The 7,559-nt window shown below is 30.6% G+C and overlaps 1 pseudogene; it reads right to left on the reverse strand.

Moving 5' to 3' along the window:
- Nucleotides 1-4,084, reverse strand: part of LOC108684994 — a 14,457-nt pseudogene extending 10,373 nt beyond the window's left edge.
- Nucleotides 4,085-7,559: the final 3,475 nt, after the last annotated feature.

Raw genomic sequence — 7,559 nt, forward strand, 5'->3', positions numbered from 1 at the left:
CAGCAAAACAACAGTTTTGCAATCGTTTTATAATCCGTCTGTTGAGATGGGATCATTCTTCTAGATCTAAAAATATAATCCAATCAACACGAAAAAAAAAACTTTCAATAAAGTTTGCTGAACACAACCAATCATTTGAATAAGATCATTTCGGCTGTGTTCCAAATTTAGCACTGAAAGCGCTAAAAATGCTACATTTACATTATGTGCACTGTATATAGATTTTCATTACAGGCAATCAATTTTGGAACATAGCCTTCGTTATATTATATGTAAGATAGCTATATTTCGTTCTCGTTATTTGAGCAGCCATATTGTGGCAGAACAATGAGTTATTATATAAATATATGATACAAAAATGACTTCAGAATCATTAATGTCATTTTTCAATTATTTCCGATTCATTTTGATGTTATCATGACTTGTTGTTCTGCTTGGATTCTTTCCATTTTTCGAAACTTCGTTCATATATACATGTTTAAAAAACCAATTACTAAAATATATTACCAAAAAAATAAAATATATTATTGTACCAAAAATAATATACTACCAATAAAAATTTTCAATTCGTTAGTGATAGCACAAATTCTATAAGTATGGTTTCGATGTCTTTAATAGAGGCTAAAACTAAATGAATAAACATTATCGTAAAGACTTCCTTAATGCGACATAAAAATTGCCATTGAAAATTTCGATGTAAATAGTAGATCACGACATGACATTTGTTGAACATAGATAAAAACTAATGAAGTTATGGAATCTTTTCGACGTCGTACAGTCGCGGATGATAAAAATACTTCGGAATCAAGATTCATCAAACAGAAAACACAGATGAACTATATGTGCTCAACATGAGCAACACAGAGCAAACTTCGAATTAAAATATTTTAGTTTAATTTTGCACTGTGAATTCTTGAATATTTTGATCAATCTTAGAATCTCTTTGACAACTCCTAGCGATATGCAAAACACGAGCACATCCACAAATAGAGAATCGTATATTAAGTTGTCTAAAATCGAGCTTCTAATATTTTCAAGTTCTTACGAAGATTATCAGATTTGAAAAATACACGCCAATCAAAATTTATCCGATTGAGAAATTCTATTATTTACGTTCTTTCCTCAAGGACAAGGCGACTATAATAATAAAATCTAAACTATTACTGATAATTATAAGGTCTGTTAAAGAACCATTCGATAATAAGCATTGGATACTACAAAAATACATTAAAGCTATTTTGGGTCGTTCGGAAAGTTCGTGCCGATGTTGAAGGAAAATTGAAACGCAGAAAATTTTAATTTAATAAATGTATACTAAAATTTAAATTTTAATCGACACGAACTTTCCGGACGACCCAATATATTCGAATAACCCTACTAACGAAAAAAAATTATGTTCAATTGCGTGAATTGTTTGAACAATTTTAAAATACTTACGTGGCCTTAAGGCTATGAAAAAATCCATAGATGCTTGGAATGATTCAGCTTATCAAAATTTGATCCAGTCACTAGGAAGACCTGGGAGCATTCCTGACAGGGAAATTCATACTTTGAAATCACTAATTGATTTTCTTTCAAAACGTTGCCACGCACTTGAAGCAATTTTTAGTAAACTTTTAGTCAATCAATTAATTAATTCATCAAAGGCCGCTACAAAGTCAAGATTTCTCCTGTTTCAAATCTCACGATCTCTAATTTATCTTGTTCTCAGTGCAAGAAGACTCACTATATTATTGCGAAACGTTTCTCAAATTAAATAAAAAAGAGAATTGACTTAGTAAAAAAGGATCATTGTGTCTTAACTGTCTTAAGATCTAATTCACACCAAGCTAAAAAACTGCACTTTAAGCTCTTGTCGCAAATGTAAAGGCAAACATAATACTTATTATATTTGTCAAATTCGGTAGATAATAGCAAGTCCTGTGATAGTCAGTACATTATTCAAGATCTTTGGCATCTCAAACTTGTCTAGGATGAATATCCTTCCTTTGGATTTAAGCACTAAATGGAGGCTACGAATCTGGATTGTCTTAAGAGATATAGCTATACCACGAGCTATTCAGTGAAATAGACCACGCCATTAAAGTTCTGCTGAAGATAGTTCAAAAGTTGCATTTCTCTAAAAATTGGAATTACTTTCGAGCCAATAAAATCTCAATAAAAATAGTTCTATCTTACAAGAGCAAGGCTCAAGAGAGCGCATGAAGGGATCAATTTGATCTGCCAAACATGTGATGAGGTAGACGAAACACTTGGACATATCTTCTTGGATCAATGCAGAACTATCTATAAGAATAAACGTCACAAACAATTGAAATAATCAACTTCTTAAAAACGAGATTAGCCAGAAATAATAAAATGAAGTACCAACTATCGAGCTCAAAAATGAAAGGTTTATGCTGGGGTAAGATCATGCTGGGGTCGGAGTTGGCCGGCCATGCAACGTGGGATAAGCGGAAGTGATTCCCGTCACCGCTGCGAGCTGTACCCCAGCGTCGGACATACACATTAAGCCCAGTCCGTGCGCCTTGAGCTCTAGAACAAATTTGAAATGACTTAATTAATCAAGTCAATAATTTTAATAATTGTAATTATTAATCAAGACATGGAAACACGTCCCAGGAAGTCTGCCCGAAAGAGTACATGTTGCCAGCGTGAGTCTAGTAGCCGGCAATCTTTCTAGTGATGATTCAGGATACGTAATTAACTCCAATCAAGAAATGACCTGAAGTGACGTAAGGTCAGTAGCGTCAGATAACATGGGTGTGAGAGGTGAAAATTAAGAATCATTTTAATTTTGATAAGATTTTTTAGGATTTCTCAAGTTCCGCAAGTATTAACAAGATTTATCTAACAAAAAAATACATGAATGGTCAACACATTATATAAGATAATATTGTTAGATTATAAAGTACACTTTAAACGATTTAAGAAGCTCGACTAAAGTTTTTTGTTTAAATAAACTATAACTTTCTAAATTAGATTATTTTATACTTTACCACAAATTTGAAAGTTACAATAATTGCGGTATATATCATTCACATTCTCGATTAATTGTTGGCACAATGGAATAAATCATACTTGTTCTTATAAATAACTTATGTAATAAGAAAATCTTAGCTGTGAATTAGATTTTAAGGCGAAGCACGAGATTCACTCAAACACGTTAAATGTATTTCTAGTCAAGAATCAAATTAATAATAGTAAGATTAAGACACGAATGTACCATTCTCGCAAAAGCAATCTATTCTATTGCTTATCAAACATAAATTGATTATTATGCCATTATCATAATCATTAATGATTAAACGCGGGTCTTTAGATATTACTAGTCCGTTAGAAATATTTGCGTAAGGTAAATAAGTGGAAGATAATTTATTTGAAGAATTTTATACTAATTTTATATCGATCGAAAATACATATAACATATATTTAAATTCGAAGTCTTGAGATCCTTTATCTGACGATCCATTTAATGTTTGATATTAATCCAAGTTATATTTTAATAGTTTAATAGGCAAGTCATTGATAGCATTGATTAAGTATGATCTTGCAGATATGCTAATCGATTAAGGCTAATCGATTAAGACATCAATTATTATTGATACAAATATGAAACGATATTTCTGAATTCGTTGAAATCGAAATATTTATTTGTCTTAGCCCCAGCAGCGCAGAAAATGACATCAAGCAACTATAGTAAAAATTAAAATGAATGTTATTCGTATTCCCGCGAGTAAATAACTGTAAAATATATTGTACAAAATACAAGATAAGCGAACATATGTATAGATTATTTAATAGTAAAATGTATGAAAACTGTTAAAGTCGATACAATAAGTAGCCCAAAATAGCTCATGATTAGAGGCCGACAATCGGCGACTGGTCGCAATTGGTAAAAATTTAGTCGTCGAGACAATCTGTAAATCGCCTAATTGGCGATAAATTGCCCAATCTGGCCATCCTGATGATTCTTAAAGATGTTTGCAGCTGCGCTAAGCCTCTGAGCTGCGTGCGCACTCCCGAAATTGCCTGACCTGGCCGCCATATTTTTGTTTCCCATTACCTGATCTTTCACTCCCATGTCACTGTTGGCGGCTCACGCTGCACTAGCGCGCATGCGTGAGTTTGTCCCACGAATCTTGCAACTCGACCGCCGCTTGCCGCCGTATCCTCTCCACATGTCGTGAAATGCCGTAAATGAGGGGGAAATGGCATCACTGCTAATGGCTGTCTGCACAGAACCGTACGAAGTTCGTCTTGATCACGACTACACTTGTATGCCTATTCTTTAATTTCGTAATGACAATAGGTCTGTTCGCGTTGCTCATACTATTTGCATCGTTTCGCTTTCTCTCTTTTAAAAAATCCAAATATATATCTATCTCATTTTAAGTGCAAAATTATATTTGGAAATTTCATGTAACGCGAATAGATCTAGGTTGCAAAAATAAGTTTGATTAATGTTGGGAAAGAAAGTAAAATTAGCAGTATTGGACATTACTAACGCTGCGTTTCGTTTCTCCCACTGGCAGGCCAAAGTAATAGTGAATATAAAAATAGAGAAGAAAGTTATTTGAAGTGTTACAAGATGTAAGAACATTAAATGATATATAACACGTTGTTCAACATCAACTTATTACTTGTATAATTCAAGAGATGTTATTATTACTTAATGGTAATTAAATACAATAGAATACAAATCTATTAAATTCTAATTTCTGATTTTTTTCTCTCTTTGTCTTTTATACATACTTTGGATATATATATTTACAAACTTTTAATATATTTACATGTTACGTTAACGATGAATTCTGAAAAAGATGTAAATGAATGCATATTGCAAACTCCAAAGAAGTTAGTTTGCTACCCTGATGATATTAAAGATATTCTATAAAAAATGATACCAAATAAACGCGTAATAAAAATGTTGAAGCAAGGGTGTCAGGAAAAGGATAAGAATCATCAAACATTGCAGAAGTCATCAGAAGAGAAAAATAGAATCTTTGTCTCAGTTATTTGAAGAATAATATAAAATTATAAGAAAGAAACGTTTACTTTCTGAAAATTCCTGACATTATGCAAGTGAATATGTCATTGAAAAGATAAACTCTTAGCAAAAATGTCCTTTGTGAATGGAAAATTAATCAATAAAAAAGTTAAAACTCATGTAAAATCGTAATATTGTCATTATTTAAAAAATATACATACATACATTTTAAATAATGAGAATTTCATGATTTTACATGAGTTTCAATTTTTTTTTCAACGCCAAATTTTCCATTCAATGAAAATTTTTAAAAACTAAGAAAAGAAATTAATTTCTCTTGCATTAAAATTTTTCCGATAGTAGTTGTAAGATATAATTTCATATATTACAAGATTGATGAAAGCTAAAATAGATTTTAGAATCGTAGATGGAAGGAATCACAACATTACACTATCGTAAAGGTATTAATTATAACTGACGAAATCATATATTTTCATTTTTATTGCAAACTTTTAATATCATATATTGTAGATATTTATGTCATTTTTTTATTGTAAATTTATTGATTATAACTTTTGACTATAAGTATGGATTCCTAGTATCCTTTTCTCGTCTGCCTTTTCGGTTGTAAAACTATGTATAAATATTGTATTTTTATTACCTTTTAAATATTGTCATTTTATTTTATTATGCCTTACAAATGTATTGTGTTGCATTTTGATTTACATATTTCCTTCGTAGAAAAACTTAATATGTAGATGTGCTGTTGTAAATTTGATATTATGATTTTCTAAGGTTTCTAAATTTTACACGTGTTTGTCAAAATTTTTAAAAAGCTTATTTAACATTTATATTTATAGTCAAAAATTGTAACAGACAAAATTATCTTTTCTATATTAATTTTATATCATAATTAATTTTATATCATATATATTTATATTATACATATTGAATTATTACCACTATATTATATATACCAAATAAAGAATTTAATAGAAAAATAAATCTCCCATTTTGTATTTCCGATGTAATAATAAAGTGTATGTACGGGAAATCATTTAATACATTTAATACATTTATATACAGAATGTAGATTTTTCTACATCATTTATTATATTTTATTTATTAACAAAATAATTGCAAATGCGCAGGCCATTGCTCAGGCCGCTGAGACTACGATTATTCAGGAATTGCAAAAAGGAAAGACAAAGTGAATATACCGCAGCTTCGATTGTTTGCTCTTACACTTAACTTCTACAATCCGAAAGCGTACAATTACATTCGAAAAATTTTCCAAAATAAATTACCTCTTCCACAATACGCGCAGTATAACAATATCGGCTGTGTGCTAAAATTGATTGCCAGTGCTACAGCACTAAGTATGTCATAAGTGCATACTATTATTAGTTTTAATTTCAGTAATCATGCTATTCATGCAAATGCAGCTTTCAATTTGGAAAGATATTTTTGTGCTGTTAGTTGTACCACATGTCAGTGAAGACTTAAAGAAAAACAAGTAATTTAGAAATGTGGAGAGAATCATATAAAAAAGATTCTTATTTGAAAGTTATATTTATAAAGTTAGTACTTGATTTTAGCGATGAAGAATCTAGTGATTCAGATTCGGAATTAGCAGAAATTATATAATTATTGCGAATGACAACCTAGAATACCAAAGATACATTGCAAAAATTATATTAGAGAGATACTTAGCAATATACCGACGCTGATTTTAAAAGTCATTTTCGGTAAGTTATTAAATTATTAGTTATATTTAATGCTAATTCTATAATGAGTCGGAAACCTTAAGTCTTAACCTACAGTTTTAATCTAAATAAGTTACTATAATTTTTTATATTTACTATTTATTAGTTGTACAGCGAACATTATTTAGTTCGACTAATGAAAAGTACTAATAAAGTCGAATTTGGTCAGTTTTAAGAAAATTGGTAGTCTTGGTAGCATGAATCCGTCCTGGAGGAGGTCCTAAGCAGAGAGAAGGTGGAGTAAATCTCGCTTCGCGTGGAAAGTCGAACGCCCCTTCGCTGAGGGGAAGATGAAGTGGACACTATTTGGCATGAAAAGTTCAGCGCCCTTAAATAGGGAAGGAATGATGTTGAGTAGTTTTCATTATTGTACATAGCAGAAATAAGACATTATTTCTTTAACATTTTTTGTTAATAACTTTTTAACAGACAATGAGCGACAGCTAAAATCTCTTAAGGGTTACTTAGGATCATATGTCAAGATCAAGGCCAAATATATATATATATCTCTCTCATTTAAGTTCAAAAATTTTTAGAAATTTTAAGTAACGCGAACAGACCTTTTATTATTTATTTCCAAACTTTGATTAAACTGTTTACAGTCACAAAAGACATCTTTGCCCGGTAAATATTTATCTTTCTCTTTATAGATACATCAAAATGAAAGAGACTTTTCCACTTCATTCAGTACTACATTCTAAATAGTCAATTCTGTCATGATTCCAGTATCATTGCATTGTAAATGGGTTTGTATGATGCATTAGATACAAACTGAAATTGTCAGAGGTTTCTTTTGACTGAAT

The sequence above is a fragment of the Atta colombica genome, unplaced genomic scaffold (assembly GCF_001594045.1).
Source record: "Atta colombica isolate Treedump-2 unplaced genomic scaffold, Acol1.0 scaffold142, whole genome shotgun sequence".
In the NCBI taxonomy this organism is placed as follows: Eukaryota; Metazoa; Arthropoda; class Insecta; order Hymenoptera; family Formicidae; genus Atta; species Atta colombica.